The sequence below is a fragment of the Symphalangus syndactylus genome, chromosome 4, assembly GCF_028878055.3.
Source record: "Symphalangus syndactylus isolate Jambi chromosome 4, NHGRI_mSymSyn1-v2.1_pri, whole genome shotgun sequence".
Classification (NCBI taxonomy): domain Eukaryota; kingdom Metazoa; phylum Chordata; class Mammalia; order Primates; family Hylobatidae; genus Symphalangus; species Symphalangus syndactylus.
The window spans coordinates 62,078,698-62,106,068 of NC_072426.2; positions in this window are offsets into that span (position 1 = coordinate 62,078,698).

Consider the following 27,371-nt stretch of genomic DNA (forward strand, 5'->3'; position numbering starts at 1 on the left):
AGAAAAGTTAGTAGGAAAGACCAATCTGGAAGCCAATAGATCCTTTAGAAATCTCAAAGTGACTGAGGACAAAAAAAAATCAGATAAAATCCAGCAATGATGGGTGAGAGATCCAGGCTATTTTGGGCTTTACATCAGGCAAGCAGGCAACAGATAGCTCTCATCCATAGGGTGGAGAGGCCGTAACTGGAGATCACATTGCAGTTTTGTGAACTCTTAGAAAAGAAACATGGAGGAAATCCAGAAAGGAGAAATAACAGGGATAAAGAGAACTAAAGCATTGATTTGTGAGGAGACATTAAAGCTACTAAATGTCTTCAGTTGAGTGAAGATTAAATGCATATTTGTGAAGCCCGAATGAAGAGAGGATCTTTTTAGCTTAATATGCCTATAATTAAAAAAGAGATGATTTTCAAGGAAAAGTTCATTTCAACGAACTTATTAGAAGATGCCTCAACATTTTTTTAATGGAAATATTAGTTTTGACAAAGCAGTAACTGTAAAAATGACTTATAAAAATAAACATAAGAATATTTATTGAATTACATTTCAATTTATATAAAAATTTACAATTATTTTATAAATCCTTGTTTTCATCATACTTATCAGCCATAGACTTTTAGGAACTGTTAAACAACATTTAATTATGGAAAAAAAAAGAAAAGAAAAAGGGTCTTTAAGTTTCATTAGTTCTCAAACTTTTGGTCTCAGGACTTCTTTATACTTTAAAAAAAATCAAGTTTCTCAAAGAGTATTTGTTTTAATAAGTTACAGCTATTGGTATTTATCATATTTGAAATTAAGTGTCTGACAATTTTGACATTTATTTATTACTTTATTAAAAATAATGATAATAAGCTCATTACATGTTAACATATAGAACATTTTTTAAAAATTTTACTTTAAGTTCTGGGATCCATGTGCAGAATGTGCCAGTTTGTTACACAGGTATACGTGTGCTGTGGTGGTTCACTGTACCTACTGACATCCTCTAGGTTCCCTCCCCTCACCCTCCACCCCCCAACTGGCCCCGGTGTGTGTTGTTCCCATCCCTGTATCCTTGTGTTCTAATTGAATAGAGCATATTTTTAATGAAAAGTAACTATAGAGGAGAAGAGGGGCATTGTTTTACATGCTTACAAGTGTCTTTAATGTCTTGCTTAATAGAAGATAGTTGGGGTTCTACATTTACTTTATTGGAATATTTTTTGGGGAGAAGTATATGTAGAAAGTCCAGCCTCACACAGAAATGTAAGTGGAAAAAGAGAGGGCATTTTTCTAGCTTTTTGATATAACTGTGGATATTCTTTCTGATACACACTAATACCTAAGAAGTTGTAGTTTTTTACGGGTTGGTTGCACTGTGGAATCTGACACCACCCTAGTAAACTTTTAGGGCTCTGTAACATTAAAATTCATTGGTCTGTCTTGCATTTTTAATGGATCTTTTATGATTTTGTAATGTTTATGCATTGGTCATTTGAAAAATATTTGTTCTGTGAGTTATTCTGATTTTCCTAAGGTTGACACATTTCATTATACAATATTAAAAATTCGTATACATTAATATTACCACTGATCCAAACAGAAGTCTTCAAGTTTTAGAAAGCTGTGAAGCTCACAGTTATGAATGAAAGTTTTTCAAACTTTGAAATTCTCCTGAAAATAAGTTTTATCATCGGTCACATATAAAGTCAGATGTTTTCTTGAAGTGATAAGCTCTCTTTGTTCATTTTCAAGAAAAATATTTTCCAAATCTCAATCTGAATAGCTTTAGTTTGTCTTTCAATCTTTTTTTAAAAAAGTAAAAATGGCTAGTTCAGCTTACAACTCAATCACACAGTAGTTTTGTTTTTTTTTTTTTGGACGGAGTCTTGCTCTGTCGCCCAGGCTGGAGTGCAGTGGCGCGATCTCGGCTCACTGCAAGCTCCGCCTCCCGGGTTCACGCCATTCTCCTGCCTCAGCCTCCCGAGTAGCTGGGACCTACAGGCGCCCGCCACCACGCCCGGCTAAATTTTTTTTTGCATTTTTAGTAGAGACGGAGTTTCACCATGTTAGGCAGGATGGTCTCGATCTCCTGACCTCGTGATCCGCCCACCTCGGCATCCCAAAGTGCTGGGATTACAGGCGTAAGCCACCGTGCCTGGCCCACACTGTGGTTTTTTTCGAATCATTGTCCTTTGGTGTGCAGTCAAAACACTCTATGCATCTTTCCCATTTCTTCACACAGAATATTAAAAATATGTGTACACATGGGCCAAGAGTTAATACGATTAAGTTTGCACTGACTCCTCAGATGCATTCCTGAGTGAAACTGGCTGGATTCTCTGAATATTGTGAGTGCATGGAGATGAAGAACATGAGGGCTGCTAGTAAGGTTTGATTCATGCTAAAGCACCAACAATTTTACCTACTACAAGTGCAAACGTCAACATAATGTAAAAGTAACAAAAATCTTAGCATAACTGTGAAAATAGTTTGACCTTGTAGACTCCCCAAAAGTTCTCAGAGACCTTTAGTTTTGAGAAGCAAAAAATTTGAAAGTGAATCACTCAGAGCATGTTTGGTTCCTAACATAAATCCAAGTATCTTTTCTTTCTTTTCTTTCTTTCTTTCTTTCTTTCTTTCTTTCTTTCTTTCTTTCTTTCTTTCTTTCTTTCTTTCTTTCTTTCTTTCGTCTCTCTCTCTCTCTCTCTCTCTCTCTTTCTCTCTTTCTTTCTTTCGAGAGGGGGTCTTGCTTTGTTGCCCAGGCTGGAGTGCAGTGGCATGATCTCTGCTTACTGCAATCTCCGCCTCCTGGGTTCAATCAATTCTCCCACCTCAGCCTCCCCAGTATCTGGGACTACAAGCACATGCCACCATGCCTGGCTAATTTTTGTATTTTTAGTAGAGATGGAGCTTCACCGTGTTGGCCAGGCTGGTCTCAAATTCCTGACCTCAGTTGATCCACCTGCCTTTCCTGCCTTTGCCTCCCAAAGTGTTGGGATGACAGGCATGAGCCACCACACCTGGCCCCATGGATCTTTTCTGTATGAAAAATAGCATATATGGGCCGCTGGTTCAGAATGCAACCATACTCTAGAGCGTACCACACCTTGCAAGGTATATTCTCACAGTAGGGGCTGCAACTGAGTCTTCTATAGCACATTCTAGCACTAAGCCAGTAAACAAGCCCTGGGATGTGTAGGGAGGTGTAAATGACTCCAATTCTTTTAGGAAAAGGCAGAAGGAAGATTTATGGCACTAACTCAGGATGCTATCATAGGCTTCTTCCTACAGGTGTCCCAGCATCCTTTTCACTGAAGAGGCTCTGGGTCTGGAAACTGAATTAGAACTGACAATTGGATGAAAGGCTAAGACTTCTCAATATGGTCATGCAAGTCAATTTTCTGTTCATTAGGTGAGATTAAGAAATTTTCCCCCAATCCTAGATTTCCACAGATATTATTGGACTGTTCATCTATTTCATCCCTAAGGATTCAAGAAGGTTTAGATGTTATTCCTTTCATCATTGTTTAGATACCACTTCTTTCATCACTGAAGGGTATACCAGCATGCTAAAGTACTACAAGTTGAGCATCCCTAATCCAAAAATCCCAAATTCAAAATGCTTCGAAATTTGAAACTTTTTGAGTGTCAACTCATTCCCCAAAGTGGAAAATTCCATATTTGATTTAATGTAATGGGTTGCAGTCAAAATGCAGGCCCACAACACACAGTTTATTCAGCCTCCCCAAAGGAAAAAAGACTCCCCTAGCCCCCTTTAGCTGCAATATATCTTTTCCAGGTACACCCATATTCCCCCATGCAAGCATGCCCACAAAGGGTAATAAAATGGCAGCTGTGTAGGCTGAATGCACCAACAGCAGGTTCTCCACAACACCCCACATGAGGTCAAGACCTACATTCATTACTGACTGTCATTTTCACTTATTCTCTGCTCTGTGGTGTAAATGTATTGTTGAAAATGTCAAAGAGGCCTGAAAAAACCCCTGTGGGTAACATTGATAAGAAAAATGGCCAGGCGCAGTGGCTCACACCTATAATCCCAGCACTTTGGGAGGCCAAGGAGGGTGGATCATAAGGTCAGGAAATCAAGACTACCCTGGCCAACATGGTGAAACCCTCGTCTCTACCAAAAATAAAAAAAATTAGCTGGGTGTGGTGGCGCGTGCCTGTAATCCCAGCTACTCAGAAGGCTGCGGCAGGAGAATAGCTTGAACCCAGGAGGCAGAGACTGCAGTGAGCCGAGATCACGCCATTGCACTTCAGCCTGGCGACAGAGCAAGACTCTGACCCAAATGAAAAAAAAAAAAAAAAGGAAAACAGGAAGCATTTGTGTTTTTGTAGCACAAAAGGCCAAACTGCTGGAGAAACTGGACGGTGGTGTAAGTGTGAAATGTCTTGCAGTAGAGTATGGTGTTGGAATGACCACCATATATGACCTGAAGCAACAGAGGATAAACTGTTAAGTTCTATCCTGAAAGTGATAAGCACAAGTTAATGAAAAATAGAAAAACTGCATAAATTTAAAAACAAAAATCTTGATTATGTACTGAAAGAGTAGGGCCATCAGTGTCGCAGTGAACACATGACACTTAATGGTAAATGAAACAAGCAAAGAACTATCACGATGAACCAAAGGGAACTGTGAATATTCAACAGGCTGGCTGCAGAAATTTAAGAAGAGACAGCATTACATTTTTAAAGATTTATGGTGATAAAATATCTGCTGATAACACAGCAGTGGAGAAATTCTTGGATGTGTTTGCCGAGGTCATCACTGATGAAAATCTGACACCGGAATAAGTCCATAATGCTGATGAAACATCACTGTTTTGGCATTATTGCCCCAGAAAGTCACTGACTGCAGATGATGAAACAGCCCCTACAGGAATCAAGGATGCCAAGGTCAGAAGAACTGTGCTGGGCTGTGCTAATGCAGCAGGCATGCTTAAGCACACTTGGTGTGATAGGCACAAGCTTGTGCCCTTGCAGTTTTATTTTATTAAATTTTTTAATTTTAATTTTTGTGGGTACATAGCAGGTGTATATATTTGTGGGGTACATGAGATATTTTGATATAGGTATACAATGTGTGATAATCATGTCAGGGTAAATGAAGTTATCCATCACCTCAAGCATTTATCCTTCGTGTTACAAACAATCCAGTTATATTTTTTAGTTATTTTTAAATGTAAAATTAAATTATTATTGGCTATAGTCACTCGGTTGTGTTACCAAATATTAGATCTTATTCATTCTTTTAAACTATTTTTTGTACCCATGTCCTTGCAGTTACAGAGGAGTGAATTTCTTACCAGTCCATTATGAAGTTAACAGAAAGGCACAGATCATCAGGAACATCTTTTCTGATCAGTTTCACAAACATTTTGTACCAGCATCTTGTGCTCACTACAGGGAAGCTAGACTGGATGATGACTGAAAGATTTTATTTCTTGAAAACTGTTCTGCTTATTTCCTTCAGCTAAAATTCTCATAAAAAATAATGCTTATGCCATGTACTTTCCCCCAAATGTGACTTCATTAATTCAGCCACCTGACAAGGGTATCCTGAGATCAATAAAGAGTAAATATAAAAACACTTTCTTGAACATCATGGTAGCAGCAGTGAACAGAGGTGTGGGTGTGGAAGGTTTCAAAAGAAGTTTAGCATGAAGGATGCTGTACATGCTGTTGCCAGCAGTTAGAACACTGAAGATACATTTGTGCATGCTTGGCACAACCTCTGGCCTGTGATTATGCTCAGCGATGATGATGAACAAGGTGGCAGTTTTGAAGGATTTCATATGTCAAGTGAGAAAAATCCAGGTCTGACCTTCTTACATATGCAAAAATATACCTTCAGAGTCCATCAGTAAGCTGGAAGAAGTGGATATTGAAGAAGTTTTTAACAGTTGTTCATTCGTTGTCTGATGGCGAAATAGCCAAAATGGTTCTGAATCGAGGTGATTATGATAATAGTGATCATGAAGATGATGTTAACACTGTTGAAAAAGTGCCTATAGATAACATGGTGAAAATGAGTGATGAGCTTATTGAATAACTAGAGCAGCATGCATTCATAACAGAATAAGAAATCATGTCAGTTTATAAAATCAAAGAAAGACTTATAAGAACCATTGTCAATGAGGCAGATGACTCTGGAGGAAACATTTTTAAAAAGCACCCAGCAGAATGCCTCCTCAGCCCTACAGGACCCACTTCCGATGCTTCTTCTCACCTAAAACAATGAAATACAGTGTACAGTAACCTTTTAATCAAAATAGAATCACAAGTGGAGATGGGAAGCCTGCCATTGTTTTTTGTTGCTGTTGTTTAATGGACAATAGAGGTATTCTGTTGATGCTACTGTGCTTGGTTACCCTGAAAACATTGTTGTTATTATTATTTTACTGTATTAATGGTATATCATATTTTTTACTGTTAAGTACTTATATGTGAATAAGTGTAAGAAAATGATTGGTTATTTGTAGCAGATGAATTCAGAATCAGGGATGATGGTGTTGCCAGACAACCATAGACTGTCCACATAGGTGGCTGAAATAGTGACACCTTTGCTCTCTGATGGTTCAGTGTACACAAACTTTGTTTCATGCATAAAGTTACCAAAAATATTGTATAAAATTACCTTCAGCATTTTGTATAATATATATACATATATATATAAAACAAATAAATGTCATGTTTTATGTAATTTTTGGTCTTGGGGTTCTCATCCTCAAGATATCTCATTATGCATATGCAAATATTCCCAAACCTGAAAAAAAATCCCAAATCTGAAACACTTCTGGTCCCAAGTATTTTGGATAAAGGATACCCAAATGTATAACAGTTGTTCTCTCTAGGCTGGAGTTGAACATGGGAAAGGCTACCATTGAAATGGGCTTCCTGATTTCACTGAGGATCACAGGATTCAGGAGTGGTGAGGCCCAGTTTTACCACTTAATAGAGGCAGAGTAGCTGTGGTTGTCACAATTAGCTGATAAACAGATGGTTAGCAGAACTTTTAACCACAGAGATCTTTGGCAATGCTTACTCTTTCCTTAGGTTCCTTCAGACTCTCTCCCTGAACCATTCCTAAAGGCCTTTTCTTTTTCTTCATCCTCCTCAGATGCTTTTACAGTACATTCTTATTTTTATTTGGAAGATGTTACAACTCAAATATGCAAAGAAATTTTGTACCTTAGTATTTTTGCAGGAGTAGACAAGGGTATACTTTACAAATTAGCCCTATATTAAAAATCTGTAGAATAGCATAGACCTCTCCAAATTTGTCACTTCAACCAAATGGTGAAATTGAGATCACTCATATATAGCCTAATATGTGAAATAATTCGTGGTATGAACTTGAGGTATGAACTTAATCAGACTTTTTTTCTCATGATGGTTATTTAAAGTCTAAGACAGAGGTTACCAAACATTTCTTCCATAAAGTGTCGGATAGTAAATATTTTAAGCTTTGTGGGCCATATGATTTCTACTGCAGCTGCTCAGCTCTGCTGTCGTAGTGGGAAAGCAGCCATAGATAGCATGCAAAAGAATGGGTGAGGCTATGTTTTAAAAAAAACTTTATTTACAAATGCAGGCAGCACGCCATAGTTTGCTGATCCCTGCTGTAAGTTCATGCTGTACTTTCAGCATCTACTAACTTCTATTCCATGTTTTTTTCACAAATCCATTTGAAAGATACACCCACATCCTCTAGTTATTCACTATCTGGTCTTGTATTTATATTTACACTTTTGATTCCCATCTCTTACCACTGAAACTTTTAAAAAGGATATTATTATTTTTTATATAATTATTGTTTATTGGCCATATCTAGTCTTTTTTTGCATATTTTCTGCTTTGATATTCTCGCTATTTTAACAAGGGATATTATTAGGGCCAGAGTTAAGATTTGAATAGACCACTTAACAACACATGCTGGCCTATCAAAGTATGAGACTTGTTAGCAGATGTTCTTCAGAATTGCAAGCAGCTGGTCTGATTATATGACGTTACTGGTTTCTATCCTCCTAGGGTTGACTACTGGGAAATTAGGGTTACCTGGGACCCATAACTATCAGGGCTCAGAGGGTATTCAGGTTACTCTGAGGGTATCCCTGAAGATGCCCAGAAAATACGAGGAGAGGCATTGAAATGACAAGATGAAATTCTCCTTAGAGGGCAGGAAAGCTGAGTGGTCCAAGCTAACACTCTCTAGGTGGAGAGTGAGGAGTGGGGAAAGGTGGCAAAGTCTGGGAGAATAAAAATGCTAATAAATCTCATTCGAATACCACAATGAAATGCAGCTTACTTAAAGGAAGGCATCGATAAAGTAAAACCTTGATTCCTAAGTAAAATTTGACTACTGATTTAACATAATTTAAAGGATAAAATGCACTGTAGGTGTGATAATTTATTGAATTATTGAAAATATAATAATGAGAGCTAATACTCCCAACACTGAATGTAATATAATTTTTGCTAACTTCATTTCCCTTTTTTCATACATTACATAATACAGTTTAGTATGACTTGGAGAGCTTATTACAATTTTAAAGGAAAGCAGCTTAATATTTTTTTCTATTTCTCTTTCCTACTTGAATAGTTTTCTCTACCCGTGGTCCATCTTTAATGTGCACAATCCATGATGTAATAAAAGAAACTGTCAAGAACAATTAGATCAAATTAAAACTATTCAGCAGAAAGTATTCCTCACATGCTTGGCAAAGTTTGTGGCTTCATCCAAACTAAGTGTGAAACTAAAACAGAAGTCCTTGGTCTTTTACTGTTGATTTTCTACCATGTGACTATACAGATTTCAAAAGCTGGTTGTTTGACTGGAATTCTATCTTTCACACATATTGAATTAATTTTCTTAGCATTTTGCTGATTGTTCCACTACCTTTTAATTTAAAATAGAAACGCAGAAAAATGTCACTTGCTTTTTTTTAAATTTTGAGAATAAATTTTAACGTTTCTTCCATTTTGTGATCCACCAGCATCACTGCTATTTTCTATCTAGTCTTCTATTCTCATGCAATTACCATGGAGATGTTTCTAGGGAAAAATCATGGTTGTTATCTATTTATGCACTGGAATTAAAGTATATAGGAAGAGCAAGACCTGAGACAATTCTTTGACTATCAGATTATGGCATTTAAGTTTTTTTTAAAAAAAGTTTATGCATTCATTTGTTTCTTCATTGACAAATATTATTGAATGCTTACTGTAGAAAATCCATTGGGTTGAGATGAAGGTGGGGAAGAGATAAAAAGATATATATGGTACAATTGTCTTTTGAGAATCATAGAATTTTAGAGCTTTGAATGCATGATCTGGATAACTCATTTCAATTTTAAGGGACAATAACATTTTTGGTTTGTTTTCTTCTCCCACTTCAACAGTTTTTTCTACCCACTGCTGCCCATCTTTCACACACAAAATGTATGATGTGGTAAAAGGAAGCATTTCAACTAGAAACGGAGTTCAACCTTTTCATTAGATACGTGAGAAATCATAGCTCAGAGGTTGTTTTTGTTTTGTTTTGTTTTGTTTTGTTTTGTTTTTTGAGACCAAGTCTCGCTCTGTTGCCCAGGCTGGAGTGCAGTGGTGCGATCTTGGCTCACTGCAACCTCCGCCTCCTGGGATCAAGTGATTCTCCTGCCTCAGCCCCCCGAGTAGTTGTGGGACTACAGGCACCCAACACCATGCCCAGCGAATTTTTGTAATTTTAGTAGAGACGTTTCACTATGTTGGCCAGGGTGGTCTCAATCTCTTGACCTCGTCATCCTCCCGCCTCTGCCTCCCAAAGTGCTGGGATTACAGGAGTGAGCCACTGTGCCTGGCCCAGAGTTTTAAATGGCAGTATATAATGTCACATGACTTCAACTGGCTGAATCTAGAAACTCACTCTAATAGAGGAATTTTCAATTTCTCAAAAAATACTTTATAGTAACTGGAATTTAATATTGAATATTTATTGCATTAAATCACTTAGTAGGCTCTACAAATGAGATTAAGGGCAATTTGAACTTCATTATTTGTTTCCAAAGACATTGATGAAATATATTTTGCTTTGCACAGAGAGGTAAAGAGTATTAACATTGCATTTGGTAGCCCCTGAATGCCCATTAACTACTGGAGGTAATAATCAGGCAGCTGCAAACTATTTCCAAAATGCCTATATAGAATGAATCCTGGCTTGCTCACTGGAGTTAACTTTATCACATGGACTAGCATGTGATAAAGCTAGTCAGGCTGATTTAAGTCTTTCTCTCACTCTGGAACTACGTTGATGCCGAATGGTTTTTATTGGTAATTCAGGCTGATTAGAAGCTTTAATTAATAGCTACTATTAATTAGAATATCTACTGTGTGCCAAGTGCTTTATATATATTCTTTTAAAATCATTACAAGAGGGAGGAATTATTATCCATCTTTTAAGCAGATGAGGACATTGTGGCTCAGAGAGGTTAAGTAGGTTAGAGAGGCTAAGTAACTTGCTCAATGTCACCCACCTAATAAATGTCAAAGCTGATATTCAACACCAGGTCTGTCTGATTATAAAGCCTGCATGTTTTCTGGTATTCATCCACTCATTAATCCATTCCTTATTTTGTTTCAGAAAGAATTTATGGCAGTTTAATCAGGAGAATATCACAAAACATGGAGTTACTGGGAGAGAATAATAAATGGTGAAAGAGGGTCTTTGGAAACCTCAGTTTTTGTAGCTCCAGAATATTTTAGAGGAATCTCTATGCTTTTGGTGCTTCCATGTTAACAGGGATCGCAAACAAGTTCAGTTTGATCTCCGTTCTTGCCAGGTGGATAGGAAAGAATGTTAATTTCCCTTGTTCCTTGTGGCAGTTCCTTTTGTCTCCTAGTGGCATTCAGGCTGATAATCTTTATGGTCTGATTTATTTTTGTATTCTTTACAGTCTTGCTCTTGAGTATACTCAAAACATGGAAATATGCAGACAGCTGATCTGAAATAGGCAGGACCAAGATAAAGGGCCAACTAAATAAAGACAGGGTTCTTTTAAAGTGAGTGACATTATAAAAAGTTGACACACCTCCATGACCGTGAGGGCATGACAAGGTGGTTCCTTGATCAAGCACGAACCTAGGAGAACATGAAGGTTTAATCCAGCTTTGTAACTGACTTGCCCTGTTGTCTCTCTTAATATTGTCAACAGTAGACTCTTAACTGTGAAGAACAATGATACATCTAATCTGTTTTGGTGCCTCAGTTTCCTTATCTGTAAACTGGAAATCATATTAGGAGTAGCTCAACTTAAAAGAATGTTGTGTGCTATTCATAAATATGAAACTTAAGAATATACAGTGGTAGAATATAAATGTTTAAGAATTTCTAGATATAGGGAGGATAAAGTATGTACTCCTGCATATTCTCTTTTTTTTTTTCTTTTTTTTTTTTATTATACTTTAGGGTTTTAGGGTACATGTGCACAATGTGCAGGTTTGTTACATATGTATCCATGTGCCATGTTGATTTCCTGCACCCATTAACTCGTCATTTAGCATTAGGTGTATCTCCTAATGCTGTCCCTCCCCCCTCCCCCCACCCCACAACAGTCCCCGGAGCGTGATGTTCCCCTTCCTGTGTCCATGAGTTCTCATTGTTCAATTCTTATTTTAAGCTATATATATACATGTGGGCAGAGATTTGGGTAATAAAAGCCTTGAAAAAAAGAAGTCAGTCAAATAGACCTGATTTTTCACCATTAGGTGAAATTCGGCCTTGATTGATGTTGCTCAGGTTAGTTAATTATTGGTTTCCCTCCAAAAAGAGTTTTCTCTAGAAAATGGGTCAGAAAAAAATGACTGCCTGCAAGGAAAAAATGTAAGATAAGTAAATATATTCTCTGATAGCAGGTGCCACTGAGCTACTGTTTCTCTGTAGCCTTCATTAGGACATCATGCTTGCACACTTTAGTGTACTTTGTGGGGAGGAGAGGAGAAGCCTGCCAGAATGAAGAGAGAAATACTCTAATTTTTTTTTTTTTTTTTTTTTTTGAGACGGAGTCTCGCTCTTTCACCCAGGCTGGAGTGCAGTGGCGCAATCTCGGCTCACTGCAAGCTCCGCCTTCCGGGTTCACGCCATTCTCCTGCCTCAGCCTCCCGAGTAGCTGGGACTACAGGCGCCCGCCACCGTACCCGGCTAATTTTTTGTATTTTTAGTAGAGACGGGGTTTCACTGTGTTAGCCAGGATGGTCTCCATCTCCTGACGTCGTGATCCGCCCGCCTCGGCCTCCCAAAGTGCTGGGATTACAGGTGTGAGCCACTGCGCCTGGCCGAAATACTCTAATTTTTAATAAAGTAAGTCTAAAATTTTTCTCCATTAAACATGCAAACTGTTCGTTGTTTACAGTATTTTTTTTCATAGAAAACATCTTGGATGGATAAAACTAACTGAAGAGGTAGTCGGAGAGAATGAAAATTAAGATGTGACTCTGTTTACCTTATTTGCACTCACTTTTTGTGAGAAAAAAAATTGAATAGGTGGATAGTTTCTTGTCCAAGTTAATAATTATAGGAATTAAACCTCACTGCTGGGACCAGCTGAGTTAGCATGATAGTGTTGCTATTCAGTGAGGCAATAGACCTGCAGCCGGCTGGGGGAGAGCTGATGTGGTCTCTCCCTCCCTGTTTCCTTAATCTCCAAGGTTGGGTAGTGGATAGTGACCTCACAGTGACCTCTTCACTGCTGAGATTCCTCTCATCACCTTTTAGCCCTCTTTAGGTGTAGTTGTGCCACCTTGTTCCTTGAGGTGGAGGTGATTCAGAGCTGGGGTGACTGGCAGCATCTTAGACATCAGAGGCCCAGTTCACAATAGGTGTTTCTAGGATCCTCCCTCTATTTTTTTTTTTTTTTTTTTACTGCCCTGCTAGTGGAATTAAACTTAAGTCCTTTATTCCACCTCAATTTACTTTCCTGTTTTCTAAAAAGGAGCTTAATAAAACCCATACTTGCAAAGAATTTTAGACATATGGAGCAGGAATGCTACTGAATTACAAAGTACTATGTTCTATGCCTAGGCTTCAGTTAAAATGCTTTTCTCTGTTCTTCCTCCCCGATTTGAGTTGGCATAGTGCCTGGAATGAAGGCACATCTTCAGGGGAATCTTTGGGTTTTTCAAATTCTCAGGTGGAAGAGTGTGGACAGATGGAGGCCAGTGTTTGCTTATAATGAACTCTTCTGGGATGGACTGATGCTTTTCTGTGGATTTTTCTCCTGCAAAAAGTTGCCTGCAACTCTCATTTTACTTTAACACTTTCATATTCTTGGTAGAATTGTGTCTGCCTACTTCCCAGCCAAAGGGGTGGGACTCTGCCTGTGATACATACCCTCCTTGTCTCCACTCATCTTATTTTTGAGAAATGAGCAGAGCAAACAAAATCTCTTGTGGCTTTAGTATCTGTGTTGCTTTGTTATTCCTCAGCATTGTATTCATAGGAGGTGATGCTTGTCCTTTGGACTAGGTTTTTTTAAAATTTTTATTTCTTTATTGGAAGAAAAGAGCATATTTTCCTGGTGACACAATAGAGAGATAAAGGTATAGTAGGGAGAAAGGAGAACTAGTGAAAAGGGAATTGAAGCTCTTGTTTAAGTGAAGTTTCCAGTACCTGCAACAGTGTGGATTTGAGATGCTTCTGTATTGAACTTGAATGAAGAGGTTCATGACTGGGATGGGATATATAATCAATTACAGAACTCTTGTCACCACTTGGTACTGTGGCAATGATTGGGGTCTGTAATTAGGAAAGCAATCAAGACTGTAAAATTAGACCTTCCACTTTAGGAAAGAAGGGACCTGCTTTTATTTACCCATGAGCTCAGCTTGCAGATGATCATTTTGCTGTGGTTTTTAGAGAAGACCACCTTGGGAGAAAGGCATGTAAATCTCATTTCACTGCTAGTTAAACAAATCAGTGAAAGTTGCAGGGGCAAACCCTCTCCAGAGTGAAGCCCTGCAGTAATTACCAACTGTCTCCTGAAAGGAGATGGTGACACACACGGCGCGTATGAGTCCTGGCTTGCTCTTTGGAGTCAAAGAACATTCACTTGGAAAACTGGTTCTCTTGTTATTGTGTCAGAAAGAGGGATTTCTAACAGAGGGATTTGACAGACTAGACAAAAGCCCTGGTTAAGTAATCAAATGTTCACGCAGGTGTTCTAGTTTTCCCTGCAGCACTTGTACATACCAGATGAGCTGTGCTTGGGCCTAATGTACATTCTCCTTGGGTTGAGATTTCTGCATATTAACATTTTTCATGGATGACACATTTTTATGTAGATATTTTACTACATAGAATATTAGAATTTTTTTAATTCAGAAAATGAGCGACTGCTTTCCTATCTCAGCAAACAGATCATGAACATTCATTATGATATGCTGTTCTCATTGGGGCTTATTTGTGGGCTTTCTGAGTTTGTCATTGGCAACTGCACTGTTTGGCTTAACTGTTGGGCTGTGGAGCAAGGAATTATCCCTTTAATCTCTCTGCTGTTCTCCTTTTTAGCAATATGCTACCTGTGTTGTTCCTGGGCACCATGTGCCTTGCTGTAATCCAAGATGCAGTTTTAATCAGCATTCATTTTATTGTAAGGGGAAATAAAACCCATTCAAACTAGCTCAAATAACAAAAAGGCTTGCCAAGAGAAAATAATGGCTTCTCTTAGAAATGAAATGTAGGAAATATAGCCCAGCTCAAAGGAACCGCACAATTGTCATTCATTTACTTTCATTTCTTGTCCCTATGAGAGTCTCGTCTCCACTCTCTGCACAGGATAGGCACACAGTCTGCTCTTCTTTTTTTCTGCAGAATTTCTTTCTGTGTGTGCTTATCAAGCATGCACGTGACCATTCCATCTTTCAGGTAAGTGCCTCCTGCCATATATTTATTATTAATTTTAGACCTAATAGAAAAAGGAGAGACAGAAGGAGGGGTGGGAAGAGAGAGAGAGAGAGAGAGAGAGAGAGAGAGAAAATGAATATCTGATGGGTTGCTGGTCAGACAATTGTCATCATTAATTTGTTGATTAGGTTAGGATAGTAACAAATAAACTCACCGATCTAAGAGCAACTTTTATTTTTTGCTCACATTGCATGTTAATTGTGGGTTTTCAGGGAAGCGCTGCACATTGTAGTCACTCAGGAACCAAGGCTGAGAGAGTGGCCACTGTTTTGAACATTACTGGTCCCTATGCCAGGTGGAAAAGAGAGCTTTGGATGGTCTTTCTTTGCAATTAAATGCCTGGCCCAGATGACACACACTACTTCCTGCTCACAGCACATGGGACAAAAGTAATTTCATGCTTCTCTTCCTCCAGCCATATGTTTAGAAGGCACCTGATGGAATATTTGGTGAATAGCACTAATTGCTACCACACCTTAGGACAAGGATCTTGTGATCATCTAATTACCTCTTGGCATTAATGTGGCCATAATGTATGTAGCACTTTCTCTTCCTTACTGATGTTTTTTATCTGTGAAAATAAGTTTGATAGAAACAGTATTATGCAAGGTTATAGGTGACTATAAGCTACTTTAAAGATAATGATAATAAAGACAATTATTTTGTACCTACTATATGCCAGGCTATTCACATAGATTATCTCTATTTGTTGTAAGAGTCCTTTGAAGTTGGCAATATTAGCATAATATTGGTTATATTGACTCCAAATTCTATTTTCTTTGTGTTACTCACATTGATGCTAAAGGGTAGTTTTGGAAAGTAAAATTTCTTCAAACTTGCAATGGAAACATCTCCCATTACTTTATTATTTTATTTTATCTTATTTTATTTAGTTATTTTTGAGACAGAGTCTCACTCTGTTGCCCAGGCTGGAGTTTAGTGGCACGATCTCTCCTCACTGCAACCTCCGCCTCCCAGGTTCAAGCGATTCACCGGCTTCAGCCTCACAAGTAGCTGGTATTACAGGTGCGCACAACCACACCCTGCTTATAGAGATGGGGTTTTGCTATGTTGGCCAGGCCCTCGAACTCCTGACCTCAGGTGATCCACCCGCCTTGGCCTCCCAAAGTGCTGGAATTACAGGCGTGAGCCATCACGCCCGGCCTCATTACTTTAATAAGTATCTTGCCTTACAAGTTTCTCAGAATATAATGGAGAAAAGTGTAAATTTTATCGCTGATCCTTTAATTTTTTATTTAAAATTTAATGTCTATCATAGTAATATACATACACACATATATTGTATATGTGTCTATAGATTAAGATTTGAAATAATACTCTCAAGTTTATAATAGCAAGAATTTCCAACCAATCTCTACCCTTCTTCAATTCTCATTCTTAAAAAGTATCTACTTCAAAGTCTTTCAATTGATTGTTCTATTATTTACCTCTATATTATAGAATAAAATTATGCCACTGCTATTCCTTGCTTTCACAATTTTAGATTAATTACTGTGGAAGATGAAGATTTAGCTCTCTCAACCTGCAGTATACTTTGCTGCCCGCCCACCTCACCACACCTCAGTCTGCGGATACAGCTGTATCACACGTTTTAGTTAAAGTATTTGTCAGTGTTACAAATAAGCAAATATTTTTCACAGTTGAGACAGGTTGTTTACTTTAATCACATTATTTTTTAGAGTTAATAATTGCTTATCTTTCTTTTCTTTTCTTTTCCTTCCTTCCTTCCTTCCTTCCTTCCTTCCTTCCTTCCTTCCTTCCTTCCTTCCTTCATTTTAATTTTTTTTGGACAAAGGTGTTGCTCTGTTGCCCAGGCTGAAATGCAGTGGCACGATCATAACTCACTGCAGCTTCAAACTCCAGGGCTCAAGCAATCTTCCCTCCTTGGCTTCCTGAGTAGCTGGGACTATAAGCACGAGATAACCACACCTGGCCCTTCTCTCTCCCTCGAATATTTTTTAGATACTTTCACGAATCTATTTTCCAATTTTCTGGGAATTACAAGAGTCCTTTCAATGTAGTCAAATATATCCTTCCTCTCTTCTTTGTCTCCTCCCTCCCTCCCCCCTTCCTTCCTTTCTTCCCCACTTCCTTCCTTTCTTCCCTCTTTCCTTCCTTCCCTCCTTCCTTCCTTCCCTCTTTCCTTCCTTCCCTCTTTCCTTCCTTCCCTCCTTCCCTCCTTCCTTCCTTCCTTCCCTCCTTCCCTCCTTCCCTCCTTTCCTCCTTCCCTCCTTCCCTCTTTCCTTCCTTCCCTCCTTCCTTCCTTCCCTCCTTCCTTCCTTCCTTCCCTCCTTCCTTCCTTCCCTCCTTCCTTCCTTCCCTCCTTCCTTCCTTCCCTCCTTCCCTCCTTCCTTCCTTCCTTCCCTCCTTCCCTCCTTCCCTCTTTCCTTCCTTCCCTCCTTCCCTCTTTCCTTCCTTCCCTCCTTCCTTCCTTCCCTCCTTCCTTCCTTCCCTCCTTCCTTCCTTCCTTCCCTCCTTCCCTCTTTCCTTCCTTCCCTCCTTCCTTCCTTCCCTCCTTCCTTCCTTCCCTCCTTCCTTCCTTCCTTCCCTCCTTCCCTCCCTCCCTCCCTCCCTCCCTCCTTCCTTCCTTCCCTCCCTCCCTCCTTCCTTCCCTCCCTCCCTCCCTCCTTCCTTCCTTCCTTCCCTCCTTCCTTCCTTCCCTCCTTCCCTCCTTCCTTCCTTCCCTCCTTCCCTCCTTCTCTCCTCCCCTCCCCTCCCCTCCCTCCCTCCTTCCCTCTCTCCCTCCTTCCCTCCCCTCTGTTCCCCTCCCCTCCTCTCCCCTCTGCTTGCTTGCTTGCTTCCTTCCTTCCTTCCTTCCTTCCTTCCTTCCTTCCTTCCTTCTTTTCCTTGCTTTCCTTGTTTCTTTTTTCCTGTCCTCTCACCATCCTTTCCTCCTTCCTCTCTTTCTTCTTGGACACATCCTTTATGGAGCCTTCTGTCCTGCTTCATTCTTGACTAATTGTTTTCTAGATCCTAATTTTTATCAATACTCTAGAGAAGTTTGTGTCTCTTCCATGTTGAGTCTCCTATTTTCTTGACCTCATATTGTTTTTTGATTTTTTGCTCCCATTTTTTTGGTTCACATCCGCTGTGAAAGGTGATAGGAATTACATTTGTTTTGATTTTTACATATTATTTTACCCTCTAAAATGATCATGAATTTGGCTAGGTTTAGAATTCTAGGTAGGAAAATCTTTTCCTTAGAATTGTGAAGATATTTCTCCATTGCTCAGTTTTGCTGCTGAGCAGATAACATTTTGATTTCCAAGTATTTTTTATGTAGCTTGCCTTTTTTCTCTGGAAACTTTCATTCTATCACATTTTATTTTTGTGATCATGTTCTCATTTCTAACAGATCCCTTCTGGTGTTAGACTGTTCCTTCTGTTGGAGCATGCTTTTTTTTGTTTGTTTGTTTCACAGACTCAATATCTTTTGAAATAACTTTTTTATTCTTTTTTTGAGGTGGAGTCTCGCTCTGTTGCCCAGGCTGGAGTGCAGTGGCGTGATCTCGGCTCACTGCAAACTCCGCCTCCCAGGTTCAAGCGATTCTTCTGCCTCAGCTTCCTGAGTAGCTGGGACTACAGGTGCATGCCACCACACCCAGCTAATTTTTGTGTTTTCAGTAGAGATGAGTTTTCACCATATTGGCCACGCTGGTCTCGAACTCCTGACCTAGTGATCCACCCTCCTCAGCCTCCCAAAGTGCTGGGATTACAGGCATGAGCCACTGCACCCGGCCTCAATATCTTCTTATAGATCTCTTTGAGGAATTCATTATAGTTTAAAATGCATATATTTATTATTTTTAATAGGCAATATATCCAAATGGCAAACCCTTCAAACAGTAAGAAGGTTACTCAATGGAAAGTGTATCTTCCTTCCTCCTTGACACTCGCCATTCAATTTCCCTCTTCAAGGTCTTCCCTTTTAGGCCAGTGAGTTCCTTTTTTTTTTTTTTTTCCCCGAGATAAGGTCTTACTTTGTCACTCAGGCTGGAGTGCAGTGGAATGATCTTGGCTCACTGTAGCCTCAATCTCCCCGGGCTCAGCTGATCCTCCCACCTCAGTCTGCCAAGTATCTGGGATTACAGACATGTGCCACCATGCCTGGCTAATTTTTGTACTTCTTGTAGAGATGGGGTTTCACTATGTTGTCCAGGCTGGTGTTGAATTCTTGGGCTTCAGTGCTCCATCTGCCTCCCAAAGTGTGGGATTACAGGCATGAGACACCATGAGTGGCCCAGTAGGTTGCTTTTATAAGAATCCAAGACACTTGCTAGGACAGCCCAGCTGCCAGTGTTCTGGGATCCAGGTGGGCAAAGAGGTGAAGGGTTCCCAGTGTTAGGTGGGTCAACTGTCACATAATCCCCTCTTTTCATTATGGTGCCTCATTGTCACTCTTAGCTGTGCAATCTTAAAAGCCTCTCTACTTGAGGGAGGGCTATTACTCAGTCTTCTTTGGGATGGAAGAGGAGAAGCGCCATGACTAGGATAAGAGTTGGGAGAGAAATCTGGGGCTCTGATTGCTGTCTATCATGATTTTCAATACATCTGCCTGTTTTCCGGCCCACCCTTCAACTTATACTTTAGAAGGACCTGGTTCCTCTAATCTGAAGTCTTTCTGAAGTTTTGCAGCCTTCTGCATAGTCAATGCCAGGTGTCTGATCTCAAACTACTTTTAGGTATTTAGTGGTTTGGTATAATCCAAAAGAAAACTGTTTTCGATCTCTCATCCAAATAAAAGCTTCTCTCTTTCCCTGCCTAGTGACTAAGTGGCCAGCAGTGGGCTAGGGGGATCTGGTGAATTATTGTTCTATTTTTCTTGCTTCTGCCTTTCCTTTCCATACGTCAGGTTCCTTCAAGACGGAAGAAGGAGAGGTGAGTGGAGGATGAGAGAAAAAGCGCCTTTAACTTAACAAAGACTGCTAGTTCTCTCTTGGCTCTCTAGTACCCATAGAGCCTTGTTATGCTGGTATCTCATGGCCCTGGAAAGCAGCCATTTTGGGCAATGTTTTCCTAGTTGCTTCATGCCCATATATCTTCCTTAGTGTCAACCTAATCCTTGGGAATGTGGCATGATCTCACTAAACTACTCTTTCTTCACTCAGGTGTCATGGTTTTTCTGGCCAGTTATCTTTTCTCATCTCTTCAAAAGAGGTCAGACATCAGAATCTATGTCCTAAAACTCCAGAGGAAAAAGGCCAAGAACCTTCTCTCACTCTGTGCCAGTAGTAATGTAGGGTTGACTGTGAGCTTTTGTCCTCAGCAAGGATATTGTCTGGCAGTCTGTCTTTCTGGAGAGCATCTTTTCTATCTTTTTCAGTAGTTCTCTTTGGAAGACTTATTTGGCTTGAGGAGAGAGGAAATGAGACAGTACTATTTATACATAAATGCATTACAGAATCCTCACCAGGAGAACTCCCTGTGGTTCTCTTCTTTAGACCACCAGGGATAAATATTGTTAAATGATAAACAGTCTAGTGACCTACTAACAAGTCCTACTTGGGTGTGTCTGTAAATTTTTTTCTTTATATATTTTTTTCAATCCAAGATACATTCTTTGCCCTTTTCTATCCTGTGTTTTACTCCAGGACACTGATCCCTACAGATTTCATTACCTGGATTCCCCCATAGCTGATTGCTATCCTCCAGTTGGATTTGGTCAATAGGAGATCAATGGGAGAATAAGAGGATGGGAGGAAAAAGGGGTCAGAGTGTTCACTTCCTTTTCCTCCTATTCCATCTTCTATGGCGACAGCTCCCATCATTGGTCCCTCCTTCTCAACCTCAGGTCTCTCTGGGTTCCTGGAACAATATTTTCTCCCTTTCTTCCTTCAGTGCCGGTGGTGCTAATTTTTGCTTCCCACTATTGAAGTCTCTGGGTGTCTCACCATTCTTTGTTTGTTTCCTTCATCATGCCCAAAACTAATGTAAGTTCTCACTTCATTGGAATTTGTTCATTTGGTTGATTTGGAGTGAATCTGTTTCCTACCAGAATCCTGAAGCATACTGTAGGGGTGTTAGTATTATGGAAAATAGAACCATAGCTTCTGAATTTGAAATAAGGCTTTGTCACTTATTGAGAATGAACTGCATTGCAGGAAGGAAGGATGCAAATACTCAACAGTCAGATGCTAGGAGCAATGACATCCTAGTTCCTTAATGCATCAAAACCAAAGCTTTCTTTATACATACATAAAGCCTAAGAGCCACTTTAAGCATTGCCTTGGTGAGGAGAAGGCAGAATGTGTAAATAAAATTAAGGCATTCCTAACTTTGGAAGGGAAATGGTGACAATGTTTATCTGTATGTATCTTTTCTGGAGCCTAATTTTTTCTCTAATGACTTACCATATTATGAAAGAACTAGTATCTTCATAGTTCTCAGCTTTGAAGAATGGAAAACCCCCATTCATTTCCTGTTGCACAAGCAAAGCTCTTGTTCCATGCAGGTTCATGAAATTAATCTTTTGGTTTAAATTCTGTCTGCTCTTAGGAATGTCCCCACTACTTTGGATATTTGCATGAGAAAAAGGAAAAGAAAAAAGAAATCTAGTATATCATTCTTGGGGTGGAGAAAGTGGGAAGAAGAAACAAGACCAGCCGCCTGTTAAATGGCTCTATAACGTTCCTGGTGAATCTTGAGAAAAATGCAGTGTGAGAGGGAGCTGATCTAGCCTATTGTCCCCAAAGGACAGAACACGAGTAATTTCAACAGGTTTACAGAAGCTTTTGCCAAAAGGAAAAATCATTAGGTGTTTTGGGGTAAAATTTTGGAGGTTACATACAAATCATCTTGTCTCTTTGATAGATGTTATGAGCATGAGCACTTGGAGAAATTGGTTTATTTTCAAAAGACTGAATTAATCATAAAATTGTGATACAGTCTGGAATGCTTAGTTTATCTCAGTTGAAAAGGAAATAAATATATATACTTACGTTAATAATAGTCTTCCTCACGTTTAAAACTAAGTAAATAGATATAAATGGTAAATAACTATCCTTTATGAATGAATTTGGTAGGGGAAGGTAGGTGGGTATAAAAAAGTATCTGTTTATATGTCAGCCCATTGAAGGGAAAGGCTGTGTTTCATTTTTCTTTCATCTACCTGTGTACCTAACATAAGAGGTACTCACAAATGTTTACTAGCTGAATTTTTTAAATGAAGTTCTGATGGTTATTTTCTCTCACTCTCCCCATAAAAGTAACTTCTACTCAAGAAGCTACTAAAATAGCTGGCTCAGAAAAGAAAGATAACTTTTGTAAAAATTTGCTTGAGGGCATGTAATTTAAACTGCTTTCTTCAGCGATGACTTCAAAGATCACATAACTATGTCAAGCTTATTTATTTATTGTCAAGTTACTTTAGTTAGGGGACTCTTGGTAAGTAATCAGTAAATTTAATAGTTCAGTGGTTATGGGATGCTTCTGATTAGTAGATATTTTATGATTTAGTCTAGCACATAGGTTTTATAAAACTTCTTAACATCTATTTGCTATCTTTTATTTATTCAAAATTACATTTATCAGGGACTTAGTATGTGCCAGAAATACTTTGGGTATATGTTTGTATTAGAAATGAAGGCTCAGAAGATAGATTTAGGTTTTCATAGAGCTTAAGCTCACATGTGTGTGTATGTCTGTGTATGATATGAGGAGAATACATGTCTATAAAATAAACGTGGAATTACAGTGTAATCTAATGACAACAGCATAGGTGAAGAGCAGGTGCTACGGGTCAACTCCATCCTTCGGGATCAGTGAAGGTTGGGTTCTAGTAAGAAGCCATGTTTTAACTGAGAGTGGGCGATGAGTGGGACATGGCCAGGCAGGAGGTGGTGGCAGGTGGTGGCAGGGACTTTCCAGGCAGAGGAAATTATACACAGAAAGTCAGGGACCTCAGTGTGTCTGAATATAGCAACTATACAAGAAATGATGTTTTCTTAGTAAAATTCCCACTCTCATTGATAAGAATATTGGCAATAATATCAACGATGACATTAACAATACCAATGATGACATTCAGAACTTGTGGAAGCATTTACTGAATATTTATCATGTGTCAGGTGCTGTGCTAAGGGCTCGATATGTATTGTTTTATTTAATTCTCACAATAGCCACGAGGCAGAGACTGCTATCTTTGTCTTAAAGATAGGGTGATTCTGTGTCAGAAATGTTATGAAAAAGGCCAGACATGATGATAAATGGTGGGTCTTGGACCCAAGCAGGTCTATCTCACTCCAAAGTTCATTCTCTTAATCACTATGCTTATGGTCTGTCTGGATCTGAAAATTAATAAAGCAATTTAAGCCCATAATTCACTCTCAGGTAACAGTTTATGCTTAAAGAATCTTAATTTTAAAAATCAGAAAGTATGGACTATTTTCAAATGTGCTTTTCTTTCAGTCCAACAGTTCTATCGCATTGTAGCAAATATAGAGTCAATTTAAAATATTAAATGTAAACATGTTAACAAAATAGCCATTCTTTTATTCCTTTAACTTATTAATAAACTTGCTTTCACTTTAAAAAAAAATAATACAAAGCATGTATGGACACAACACATAGTTTTGAAGTCTACATTTTCCTTTCTTTGAAGAGGAAAAATTAACAAGGCTATATAAATCAAGTATGAATTATTATTGCCATATCTTACAGCTAAAGAAAAACTAATAGATTGTCTTGGGTGTCTTGGGTTTCTTAGGGAAGCCTCTATGAATTGCAGTTATTTGAAATGAGCCTGATACTAAAAGGCCATGCATGGTGTTATTTTCAACATTATAGGCAAACCTTGGCTTCTGTGTGTTTGACATGTCAAATCCCCTGTAAGTTCCTCACTGTGATCCGGCTTGGTCTGTTTACCAAATCTAAATCTCTGGAAAATTTGTTCCTGCAGAAGATCTAGAAAAGATGATTGATTTTTACACCGCACATTTGTCATTCTTCTCCACCTTCCCTTCCCTGGGTCTCGCCAAAGTTTCCATCATCAGGTCTGAGGCCGCCGGGAGTATCCTTTCTCGTCTTGTTCCCTGTTCACTTTCTTTCTGTCCTTTCTATTAACTCCTTTATCTACATCCATAATTCTAGTTTATCATCTGCCCTTTTATTTACATATCTCTGGCATCTGTCTTTCTATTTCCCTCTCCTCTACCTCACTTTCCTCTTGTCTCTCCTTCATTTCTTTCACTTTGCTCTTCACTTTTGGAAAGTAATGATAAATACAGATTTGCAGCCCGGTGTTATCTAATTCATTGCCCCTTTTCCTTGCATAGTCTGGTGAAGGCAGACAGATTCACAACTCCTTCCAACCCTATTTTTGCCCCCTCCTCAGCTATATTGCTTCTTGCATGGTTTTATTGCTGTGGAGGAGGTTGAAAGGTTGCCAAGTGACCCAGAAGACCTGACCGGCAGTCTTTTGTTTCTTTGCACTTGAGAGACAGTATTTAAATTTTATGGGGTGTGAGGTCTTATTTTGGACACTGTACTTCTCCTCTGGCTTAGAAAACCTCTTTGGGAAAGTGGACATTGAGATCTTCAAGCTATGCAGTGCTAAATGTTTCCTCCATAACTTTATGTTCACATATCTTAAATGAATAAGCATTCTTATGTTAAAACAGTAAAATTTTCCTTAATAAAATAATCAATGCCCATTTCAGATAGTAAATTATAAATACTGTGTAGACAAGTTTGTATTTTTTTAACCTATTAGTATGATGGCTAAGTTATTTCTTCAGAGTCTACCATAGTCTAACATAGATTTTAGTCATATATTTTTTAAAATTGCATAATATTTCTTGGAGTACCTAGAATATAATTTATTCAGTCATTTATCAATTGTTGGCTACTTCTCCACTTTTTAATGTGTGAGCTTTCGTGGTTCTAAGTGCTCAACTTGACAAATTTTATTTCATTCATCAATGACCTTCCACGTGATCGTCTTAGTCACTGTCTCAGGGTGACTCAGGGAGTACAAGGAATGAAACACTGAAAACAATCTCAAGCTTGTGATGAGCTTCCTTCCCCCAATCTGTTACAACATGGCACTCAGGAACAAACTTTGAGAAAGCCTGGGATTAATCATGAAGACAAATAGTGAAGGAAGGCTTGTAAGAACACTTCTAGAAATGAAAATACAGACCGACAGGCACAAATCCCAGAGAAAAGTTATTGACGTTCCCTCTCAACATGAATATGGAATGTTACATTGGTACCAAGAGAGTGAGTGTTTTGTATGGATGTTTGTTGGAAGGATAGAGTGGTATAAAATCACTAGAAGCAGTCTGACTTTAGGTATATGTGAGTTAGGTCTGTAAGTAACAGAAAACAAAATTAAACTAGCTTAAATAAACAAATAAATATTATTAACTCCCACGCTTGAACATTCAGAGGGGACAGGCTTCAGTCTGACTTAATCCAGTGGCTTTGGCTGGTTCTCTTCAGTTTGCTCAGCTGTAGCCTCCTTTGTGTATTGGCTTCATCTTCAGGCTGGCTTCTTTCGGAAGCAAAAGGACTAGTTACTTTAAGCCTCACAGTTTCATTTCATGATTTTCAGAGGAAGTGAAAACTTTTTTCTGGTTGTTTTTAATTAAGAGTGAGAAAAATTATTTCCCAGGAGTTTCACGTAAACCTTGCTTTGTATTTCACTGGTGTAAATTAATTACATGTCCATTCCTGCACCAATCCTTGAGGCCAGGGCAAGGCCATGTGCTGATCAGCTTATGTCTGTTTTCCTGACCCAGTCATCGTGGCAGATGTGTTGAGATTACCTCTAAACAAATTTCCCAGGAGATAGGGATGTGGTTAGTGCACCTTTATGAATATGGGCTGCGTGAGGGAAGAGGTGGATGCGTGAAGGAAAACTGGACCATTATTAGGAAAGGGAAAATAAATGCCATACAAATTTAATCCATAATATCTGCCAGTTCCCAGCTTCATCTAGTTTAGGGCTTGCAAACTGTTATAACTTAGAAAATATTCACATAAATGAAATAGATAATAAATTTAATATAAAATACAAGTATGATAAAATATGGTGTTATTTAATTTTCCAGAGGAGACGGTTAAGGGGGATTTTATAGTACATGGTTCTGAAAATGTTTCCTGGGTTTCCAAATCCCACATCTTTTACTTCCTAGTTCTGTGATTTGAGCAAGTTACTTCATCTCCCTGTGGTTTAGTTTCCTTATCTGTAAAATGGAATTATAAAAGTATCTACTGCATGAGGTTGTCATGAGGACTAAGTGAGTTAATACATACAAAGCTTTTAAAAATAGAGTCTAGTTCATAATAGCACTTGATAAATATTTACTTTTAATACTTTTTAATTTTCTTCTTCTTATTATTTTTTAGAAGTGAGGTCTCACTATATTGCCCAGGCTGGTCTTGAACTTCTGGGCTCAAGCAGTTCTTCCACTGCAGCCTCTCAAAGTGCTGGGATTATAGGCGTGAGCCACCATGCCCAGCCACTTTTGAAATTTTCATTATACTCTCTGATCAAAATTCCCTCAATGTCCATTTTATTAGTTATTTCTAACATTTTCTTAGAAAATTATTTGAAAGCAGTAGTAGTTTAATTTCCTCCATAATTTGATATAAATTTTTTTTCAAAATATCCAGGAAATATATATTGAAAAGTGACAGATTTTACCTTGCTCTGTGTCTGTGTGTGTGTGCATATGAGAGAGAGAAAGAGGGGGAGAGAGGTGGTATATGTTGATAAGGGTCGGCCGGGCGAGGTGGCTCACGCTTGTAATCCCAGCACTTTGGGAGGCCGAGGCGGGCGGATCACGAGGTCAGGAGATCGAGACCACGGTGAAACCCCATCTCTACTAAAAAAAAATACAAAAAATTAGCCGGGCGTGGTGGCGGGCGCCTGTTGTCCCAGCTACTCGGAGAGGCTGAGGCAGGAGAATGGCGTGAACCTGGGAGGCGGAGCTTGCAGTGAGCCGAGATCGCGCCACTGCACTCCAGCCTGGGTGACAGAGCGAGACTCCGTCTCAAAAAAAAAAAAAAAAAAAGGTCATTAAAACCTTTTAAACTTTGTTCATTTTTACGTGCTTTTGAAATCATAAAACAATATATATTGATGGCTATCATTCAGGCCACAGAGGTAGGTGAACCTTCACCCAAAGTCTGATTGTCAAGACTGATGTAGCTACACATGCACTAAAAAGATATGACAAGGTTTATTACTCACATAATGAGGCTTTCTGCAGAGAGCAGGATAGCCTCCCAAACAGGTCCAGAGACAACTTGAGAGAGTAGAGAAAGCAGACTTGTTCAGCTTTTATTGTAGTTAGGGGATGGGTGTAGGGTGAGGGTTCTTGCCCACAGACCTAGCATTTTATAGTTCACACTCCCTACTGGCAACAAAGGAGGGACCATGCAAGTTTTCTTA